The sequence below is a fragment of the Chrysochloris asiatica genome, unplaced genomic scaffold (assembly GCF_000296735.1).
Source record: "Chrysochloris asiatica unplaced genomic scaffold, ChrAsi1.0 scaffold00102, whole genome shotgun sequence".
Lineage (NCBI taxonomy): Eukaryota > Metazoa > Chordata > Mammalia > Afrosoricida > Chrysochloridae > Chrysochloris > Chrysochloris asiatica.
In genome coordinates, this window is record NW_006408620.1 from 2,723,756 (window position 1) to 2,733,396 (window position 9,641).

Below are 9,641 nucleotides of genomic sequence, written 5' to 3' on the forward strand. Positions count from 1 at the left end.
TATACGATAGAATTAATGTAAAACTAGTGTTCTTCCCTGTAAACTGTCACATAATTCACAATAAAACATTAAGAAAAAAAGAATAAAACACTGCCTGATCTTGGAGCTGCTGAGGATTATAGACTCATGGAGGGAGACGGATATGTGCTGGCAGCTGGGGGGGCAGGGTGTACCTTTGGCTGTTTGAATGATTGTATATTCCTAAGTGTTTTGCTGCACATCCAAAAAACAAAAAAACAGAGGGAATAGAAGCAAATACTGTTTAATGATGTAATCATTGCAATGAAACGAACTAATGTTTCCCCATGTAAGCTATCACTCAATTTACAATAAAAACTTAAAAAAAAACCACTGTCTGCTCTTGGCAGCCTCACAACTGTTGTCAGGCTTGAGCCCGTTATTGCTGCCACTGTGACAATCCACTTTGTTATGAGTCTTCCTCTGTTTGGATGCCCCGCCACTTCACCAAGCATGATGCCCTTCTCCGGGCACTGATCTCTCCTGACAACATGTCCAAAGTGTCAGAGACGAAGTCTCACCATGCAGGCTTCTAAGGAGCACTCTGGCTATCCTTCCAAAACTGAAGTGATGCCAAAATGCACAACCTAGGAGCTCTGGTAGCGTAGTGTTTACGAATCGGGCTGTGAACCACAAGGTCAGCAGTTCAAAACTACCAGCTATTCCATAGGAGAACCATGAGGCTTTCTGCTCCCATAAAGATTTACAGACTCAGAAACCCTGTACAGGGTCACTATAAGTCGGAACTGACTCCACGGCACATAGCAACCACAACCACCACCAAGACTTGAAATATGGTTTTCAAAAAGCACTATGAAAAGGCCTGTTGATCCAAAAGAAACTTTATTTATGCTTATAATGGGGTTTCTGTAATGCTCTTTCACTCTGTAAGAAGCTATTAAGCACCCAAGTGTCAACTGTTTTGTTAGCAGTACACACGACAGAGATGGTCCATGTTGTCATTGCATGTATGACCTAGTGGGAGAGAGAGCTCTTAATCAAATAATTTAACAAAGAAGTGTTGAAATGTAATGTAAAGTGTTGTGGGTTTTGGTGCCACTAAACTGGTTTCAACTCATATCAACCCAAACACTGCTCGGTCCTGTGCCAGCTTCACAATTGTTGTTATATTTAACACCGGTGTTGCAGCCACTGTATCAACTTGTCTCATTGAGGGTCTTTTTCACCGACCCTCTGCTTACCAAACATGAGTCCTTTTCCAAGGGCTGGTCATTCCTGAATAATGTGAGAGTAGAATGACAAAGATGATAGTAGAATGGAGTCCTGGTGTGGCGCTGTAGGATAAGCACTGAACCACAAGGTCAGTTTGAGCCAGGTCGGTAGTTCAAACCCACCAGCTGCTCCTTGGAAACCCTAACAGGGTCGTTATGAGTTGGAACCAAGTCAACAACAAAGAATAACAAATGACAAAAAAATGCCTAGACAGAATCTCCAGTAGGTAGTATTCAATCTGTCTGGGCGGAGCTGATGAAAGGAGATACAGATAGGTAACTTGTGATACTGTAGTGAATAATGCTTATCAGGATGGATTATGAAGGTTGGAAATGCAAAGGTAGAAGTTTTGTAACAAGGAAGGGAGTGATTAATTCTCCAGGATAGGAGCAGAGGCCTCTGGGACCATCAACAGAGAAGAACCGAGAGCGAGACCCTACCCAGAGAAACAGAGATGCCTGAGATGGAGACAGAGATGATGACATGGAGTGATGAAGTGACTGGGGATTTTGGACCGAGAAGGAAAGGGACTGTGGGCTGAAAACTGGGGGGAGGAGGGGGAAGTATAGGGGGCGGGTTTCTGGGATATACCCTTTGGGTGGTTGAGGATGCATGGAGAGGATTGGAACCATGGCAGTGAGATGACATACGATGGAATGAATGTAAAACTAAAGCTCTCCCATGTAAACTATCATATAATTCACAATAAAACATTAAAAAAAAAAAGCCTAGATGGAGGATAGCTAGGGTGAACTAGGCAAAGAGGAGAAGGGAGGGCATTCCAAGGGCAGAGAGAGGGCATGTGTTGGTGCCGTGGAGCCAACTCTAACCCATGGTGACCTCATGTCTCGGAGCAGAACTATGCTCCACAGGGTTTTTAATGGTGAGCGTTTTGAAAGTAGATCATTATGCCTTTCTTTCAAGATGCCTCTAGATAGACTTGGACCTGCAACCAAGTATGTTAACTGTTGGCAGTAGGCAAAGAGGGCAAGGTTGAACTGGGACCTTAGCACTTAGAAACAGTCGAAAGGCAAGAGCCAGAATAGAGGTAAAATGTGTGATGGGAAATACCATTGATGCCCAGATACCCATACTCCCCTGCTGATAAATCCAAACTCATCATGAAATCCTACCACTTCTGCTCTTGTTCCTGGGTAGTGTGAACAGTTGACCAACTCAGCTGTTAACTGAAAGACATAGTGGTTCAAGTCCACTTAGAGGGGTCTTGAAAGAAAGATCTGGAAGTCTATTTCCAAAAGGTCAGCCATTGAAAACCCTATGGAGCGCAGTTCTGCTCTGAACCGGGGGTGGTGGTGGTTGTTATATGCCGTGGTCTCGGTTCCGAGTCATAGTGACCCTGTACAGGGTTTCCCAGGCTGTAAATCTTTACGAGAGCAGAAAGCCTCATCTTTCTCCCATGGAACAGCTGGTAGTTTCGAACTACTGACTTTAAGGTTAGCAGCCCAATTTGTAACCATTACGTTACCAGAGCTCCTTCTGAACCGGGGATGCTATGAGTCAAAATCAACCCAACGACAACTGGTACCACCTCTGCCCCACCAGAGCTTGGTAAGAGATGAGTAGACTGCAGCAAACAGATCTATCTGTCTTGGGGGAAAATCTCACCTTACAAGTCCTGGTACCCTAGTAACCAGGACAAGGGATATGACACAGGCCCTGCTGGCTGGAAGCACCATGTAAGACTGACTTTGGACGTGAGTGATGTTGATGTGACCCGTGGCTCTGGGACGGTGGTTGCAGGGCCAGGCTCCTGAGGGAGGCGGGCATCATCCCTGACGACAGCCGTGGTTGTGGTAGAGGCCAGCTCCTGGCACTCACACATCAGGGTGGCAGAGGCAGCTGTGGTGGTTGGCTCACCCAGCCAGGCCTGCCGTGTGGTTTGGGGCATTTCTTCTAGAAGCTTAGTGTCGTGCAGTGGTTTGTTTAACATGGCATGCTTGTTGTAGCCATGGTCTTTGTAACGCCCACCAGATGACTGGGTGGGACCATGCAGATTGGCTCTATTTCCTCTTTTCCTGATGGGTCTGAGTCAAAGAAGCTGGGGGGAGATGCCAATAGGATCATGTGATTACACTGTGAGCTAATGGTGATTGTAAAAACTTGGACCTTTAACATGGGGATTGGTCAGTTTTGCCTGCTGGGTGAAAAATGAGCCATCTCAGAAGCAGGGGTGGGAATCTCAATACCATCAAGAAAGAAGAGGCAGGACTGGAATGTGTCCTTGGACCTGAGGCCCCCATGCACTGAAACTCCCCAGTGCAGGAACACAAAGCTGTGACACGAGATGGGCAGCAGGGTCAGAGCCAGAGCATCAGACACAAGCTGCCACGTCCCAGCCCACCAGGCAGTTAAGGCACAGCGCAGAATGGAGTGTCTTCTGGCATTTAATCGGGGAAACTAGAACTGACCCACAGAGCTGGAGCTGAACACCTTTGGGTTCAAATTTACAGCAGAGTGGCGTATTGTTGCTGTTGTTAAGGGCCCTCAAGTCACCATAGCGACCCTGTATAGGATTTCCAAGGCTGTAAATCCTTCATTCAAGGAGTGGCTCATGGTGCGTCATGAGCTCAACCACCACCACCCTTGCTCAAAGAATTCTTGACTCTGATTTAAACCACGTCAAAATGGCAGTTTGGGTATCCTCAAAGAATTCAAGTCACGTTCCTTTTTAATCTTTTTTGAGTTTGGGGAACAAAAAGAAATCTGGAAGGACAAGATCAGGGCTAGAGGGTGGATGGGGGTAACAATTCTCAACAGAGTTCTCAGAGGACAGCTCTTGCTACCCTTGAAGAGTGAGCAAGTGTGTTGTCATGATGGAAACCATTCCTTGATGCAAATTGCCTGGCCTTTTTCTCATCAGTGCAATTTTCTGTTTTCTTGAAACTTCTTTCTAATAAGCTCCCATGATTATCCTATGTTCTTCAAGAAAATCTATCATGATGACCCCTTCAGAAGCCCAAAAAACAAGTGTCATAACCTGAGCTGACCTCTTTGCCCTGAGCTGAACTGGCCCGGCAGGTCCCCCCAGAAGCCACTGTTTTTTGAAGGTACTCTGACAAGAGTAAGACAGACATATGGCTACAGAATTTGTCTGCAGCCATCCACGGATTGCAGAGACCTAAACACACATACACACATATATATGTGCGAATATATATATACCAACATATCAACAGTATTTATTTCTATTCAGTGATTTAATATTTTTCCCTTTGACTTTTTATATTTTTGGAAACATGATTATTTCAGAAACAGTAATACAGTTACAAAATGCCCAGAATGTGGACCCCAGGAAGCCAGGAAGAACCCAAAAGTCAAGGTCTGAAATCCAGAACAGGCTAGACAGGGCCAGCAACCGGGCCCAATGTGCAACAGTGTTTATATTTACCAGCCTACTTCCTCGATATCTGATGCTCTCCTCAATGTAAAAATTTAACAGGATTCTACAGAAATATTTATTGGCACACAGAAAAACGATGCCAACAACTTTGTGGCTTTGAGTTACTAGAACATATAATTATTTTATAGTTAATATTTAAGGGACAAATATTTAAAATTACTTTATCATCACAATGAAGACCAAAAATATTCCTTTGTTCTGCCTTTGGGTAACCAATAAAAATTGAACCATTACCTTCCTCGCCCCCTAATAAGAAAATATTTGCTGTTATAGTCTTCAGTCCTTGTAAGTCCAAGTCAATTTAAACTCAATAAATCAGCCCAAATCCTGAAAGCTCCACATTGTCCTGTCAGAGCAAGGGAAGAAAATTCATTTGGGAACTGTCATTAAGATGAAGGAAACTGTCTTCAGTGTGAGAATTGCCTGCTCTCGGGGATTTTCTTGCTAATGTTTTTAAAGATGTTGGATTTTTCGACCTTTTTGTCTTTTTTGCCGAATCCACCACCTCCTCCTCACTTTTGATGTTTGCCTTCATTGCTGTTCACGTTGAGATCCACAAACGGAGGCACCTTGAAACCAAATGGCAGAGACTTGAGGTAAATTTAAATTATTTAACATTAAAGATTTGTTTCACAGAATGGGAATCATATGCTCTAATATATGATTTATATGCTCCCTGGGCTGACTTATAAAGGAAGTAGTTCTTTTCAATCATTTTTCAAGCTGAGACTGAATATCAGAAATTTTGGATCAGGAGAACTCAGATTCACTTAGTGGAACCTTGGATTGCTCCAAGTAATGAAGGAAACCCAATTTTTCCAGGCGCAAGATGAGCAAGGCATGCCCTCTTCCACGTAGGCCTCTGGCTGTTGTGACCACACAATGAATAGACTCCTCAGGGTTATCCCGAGGGTCATACTGAACAATCCAGTCAACTTCAGGAATACCCAGCCCTGAAACTGCAAAAGCCCCACATCTGCACTGCAGAACTGAAAGAAGGCAGTCGTTCACTTATTTTGCTTCTGCCTCCCATGAATGGCCATGACAATAAATCAACGTAGTTCAGCAACTCATAGTGGAATTTAACAGACTTGCAGGAGGAAAAGAACATCATTAGCGTCTTCTTTAGTTTTTTCTTAAGGAATGTAAAGAGTAGAGGCATCTTTTTTGCCAGAGGCACAAGCAACATATCCCTGCTTAAGACCATCCACTGTTGCATTGGCTTTATCATCATCAACACAAACATACAAGGGCTCCTTTTTCAGAGAAATCCTTGCCAGGTCTTCAACTTTTCGAGTTTTTGTGACACAAGAGAGCATGGTCTGTCTGCATACTGGCAGAAGTTTAATGATTTGCTTTAATTCTTCTTCAAATCTAACATCCAAGATTCGATCAGCCTCATCAATAACTGAACACTGTAGATTTTTATACACGAAGCCTGGGGTATTCTGAATATGGTCCAGGAGGCGGCCTGGTGTGGCCACAGTGATGTTGATCCCATTAGCAAGTTTCTGTGCTTCTGCAGATCTGTTACTAACCCCCATGACCAGCCCACTTGTGTGCACGTGGTGTGTCATGAGCTCCTTAAGCATGCCAAAAATCTGCATGGCCAGTTCTCTAGTTGTTATTGTGTGCCGTTGAGTCGATCCCGATCCATAGCGACCCTGTATAGGGTTTCCGAAGAGCAGCTGGTGAGCGTGAACCGCTGACCTTGCAGTTCAAACGGCTTTGCAGTCTGGCGCATTAACCCACAGTGCCACACCAGGACTCCAGTTCCCTCGGAGGTGAGAGGATAAGGAGTCCTATTCTATTCCTCAGCATGAATTTTAGCTTAACAATAGTTCAACTGTAGGGATTAGAAATGCCAGGGTTTCACCACTGCCCGTTTTTACTGCTGCTAGAAGATCCCTGCCTTCCAGAAGGGTCGGATACTTTCATGCTGAGTTTCTGTCATGCTTGTAAAGCCCATTTTCTTTTATTGCCTTCACTGAGCAGATTACTTAGAGAAGTAAATGAGGAATCCTCATTTGCTCCTGTCAGTTCCGTGGGCAGGCTGAGCACTTGACTCTCATCTTCCTCACCGTCTGGCTTCTCCACTCTCATTTCTGCTTCTGTAGGAGCTCTGACACCATCCTCTTCAGATTCCTCTTTGTCTTCGGTTTTTAACTTTTTTGGTGTCAGGCCCAGCAGCATCCCCCGTTTTTCTCTTTTTCTTCTTCTTTTTCTTTTTTAATTCTGAATTGGGAGGCTGTGTTATTGTTTCCCCATTGGCCAAAATGGCAGATTTCTTGGGGGATTTTAAAATTTTTACATTTCCCAATGCTTCTTTAGATACATCTCCGTTTTGGGCTCCAGACAATCCCACATTCATAGACTCTTTTACAGATTTTTTTCTCTTTCCCACCTCCCACTGTTTCTTTATGAAGGTAGATTTCCACTTTGGGCTTCTGGTAGGCCCACACCTGATGTCCCCTGTAGTCTGAGGTTTTGCGGCCTCAATTTCAGGTTCTGCTTCTCTATCTCGCACAGGAGTTTCCTGGGCACGTGAGTCATGACGTCAGAGGACTGCTGTCACACTAACACCGCAGTGCGGCTCCTCTGCCCTCTTGCTGACGCTATTTCTTCCGAGCTGCACGTGTATTCCTCTCTCTATAAACTCTTGGTGTGGTGCTGTTGGATAAACACTGCACTGCTTAACTCAACGTTGGTGGGTCAAACCCACCACACACTCCTGGGAAACCCTATCCAAGGTCACTATGAGTCAGAACTGACTCAACAGCCCTCAACAACAGCAACAAAGCAATATAGTTTAGTTCTCAAAACGGGTACACTTGTTGGCTCTCCCTGGCTACAATCACCATCAACGGTACTTCCCACAACTGTGATAAAAATAAGTCGTAGGCTCCTTGCTGTCACCAAGCTGCTGGTCTGACCCTAACCCACAGGACTCTGGATTTCCCCTTCCCTGAGCTAAAGTTGCTCTCGTTGTTTTGGGTGCCATTGAGTCGGTGCCAACTCATAGCAACCCTGTACACAGCAGAACATGAAACACCAGCCTCACAACTGTTATGTCTGAGCCCACTCTTGTCACTATGTCAGTCCACCTCACTGAGGGGCTTTCTCTTTTTCACTGATTCTCCACTTGATCGAGCGCGATGTTCTTCTGCAGGGAGTAGTTCCTCATGATATTATGTCCAAAGTATGAGAAACAAAGTCTCCCCTCCTCGCTTCTACAGAGCATTCTGGATGTACTTCTTCTAAAGACAGATTTGTTTGTTCTTCTGGCAGTCCATGGTAATTGCAATTTTCTTCACCAACACCATAACTCAAATGCATCGATTCTTCTACTGTTTGCCTGGAGGTAAAGCATGTAGTTAAACCAAGTCGAGTTAGGTTCTCTGTGCCTTCCAGCCCTAACATTCACAATGGTACAGGGAGACAGGAAGCAATTTGGGGGAGGGGGGGTGCAAACTTGCCTCCTCCCTGACTATATCAGGAACTGACCCCAAATCTTGTGCAACTCCTTGAATCTACCCTGGTGTGGCGCTGTAGGATAAGCACTGAACTGTTAATAGCAAGGTTGGGGGTTCAAACCCAAGAGCTGCCCTTTGGAAACCTTATATTAGAGTCTCTATGAGTTGGAACCCGTTCGATGATACTTAGCAACAACAACAGCATCTCTCCCACATGCCAGTCCTTCTCAGGTAAACTGTTGTTGCTAGGTGACGTACACTCGTTCCCCAAATCATGACAATCCTGTACACAAATGTCTCATCCCTGAAGGACTGCACAGTTGTGAGCCACAGAATTTCCACTGGTGGGTTTTTGGAAGTAGATAGTCAGAACTTTCTTCCTAGTACATCTTAGTCTGGAAGCGTCACTGAAACCTGTTTAGCATCTCAGTAACACAAGCCTCCAGTGATCGGTGGCAGCTGCATCTGGGGTGCTTCTGCTGGGACTCAAACCCAGGTCTCTTGCATGAAAGGTACAGACTCTACCGTTGAGCCAGCAGGGCCCCCAATCTAAACCCTTTGCTGTTAGCTGCTATCAAGTCAGCCTCAGTTCATGGTGTCCCCATGCACAGGAGAATGACAATGCCCGGTCCAGAACCATTGTTGAGATAGGTTGTAGATCAGACCATTATGGTCCACAGGTTAGTCCTTTGTTGTTGTTGTTAAATGCCGTCAAGTCGGTTCCAACCCAGAGTGACCCTGTATAGAGTTTTTGAGGAGAAGCTGGTGAGCTTGAACCACTGATGTGGTTCAAACCAACTTTTCAGTCTAGTGCATTAAACCACAGCGCCACACCAGGCTCCTACCCAGTTCTAAATACTTTGCTTCAGAAAACATTCTTCCGGATGGCTTCTGGCCCTTTGACTTATTTAATGTGCATAAAGAGGTTCTATTTCTTGCTCAGCTCACACATCTGGTAGCTGGCAGAGCTGAAGATGTGGAGGCAAATCTTAGACTTTTCACCACTAAGCTTTCATGCCAAGCACCATCCTGGCCTACTAAACACACACGCATATGTATACACATATCTGTCTATCTATGTTATTGTTAAGTGCCATCAAGTTGGTTCCAACTCATAGTGACCCTGTAGAAGTTTTCCAAGGAGTGGCTGGTGAGCTGGAACCACCAGCTTTGTGGTTCAAACCAACCTTGTAGTCCAGTGCATTAGCCCACAGCATCACACCAGGATATATATTGTGGTTATATGTCATGGAGTCAATTCCAACTCATAGTGACCCTGTGTAGGGTTTCTGAGTCTGTAAATCTTTACAGGAACAGAAAGCCCACGGAATAGCTAGTAGTTTCAAACTGCTAACCTTGAGGTTAGCAGCCTGACTCATAACCACTACACTACCAGATATCTATATCTGTATCTGTATCTATCTGTCTATCTATCTATCTATCTATCTATCTATCTATCTATCTATATATTAGGAGCTCTGGTAGCATAGAAGTTA

At 44.7% G+C, this 9,641-nt stretch overlaps 1 pseudogene; it reads right to left on the reverse strand.

Moving 5' to 3' along the window:
* Positions 1–5,079: 5,079 nt before the first annotated feature.
* On the reverse strand, positions 5,080–7,225 carry LOC102838474 (annotated as a pseudogene).
* Positions 7,226–9,641: the final 2,416 nt, after the last annotated feature.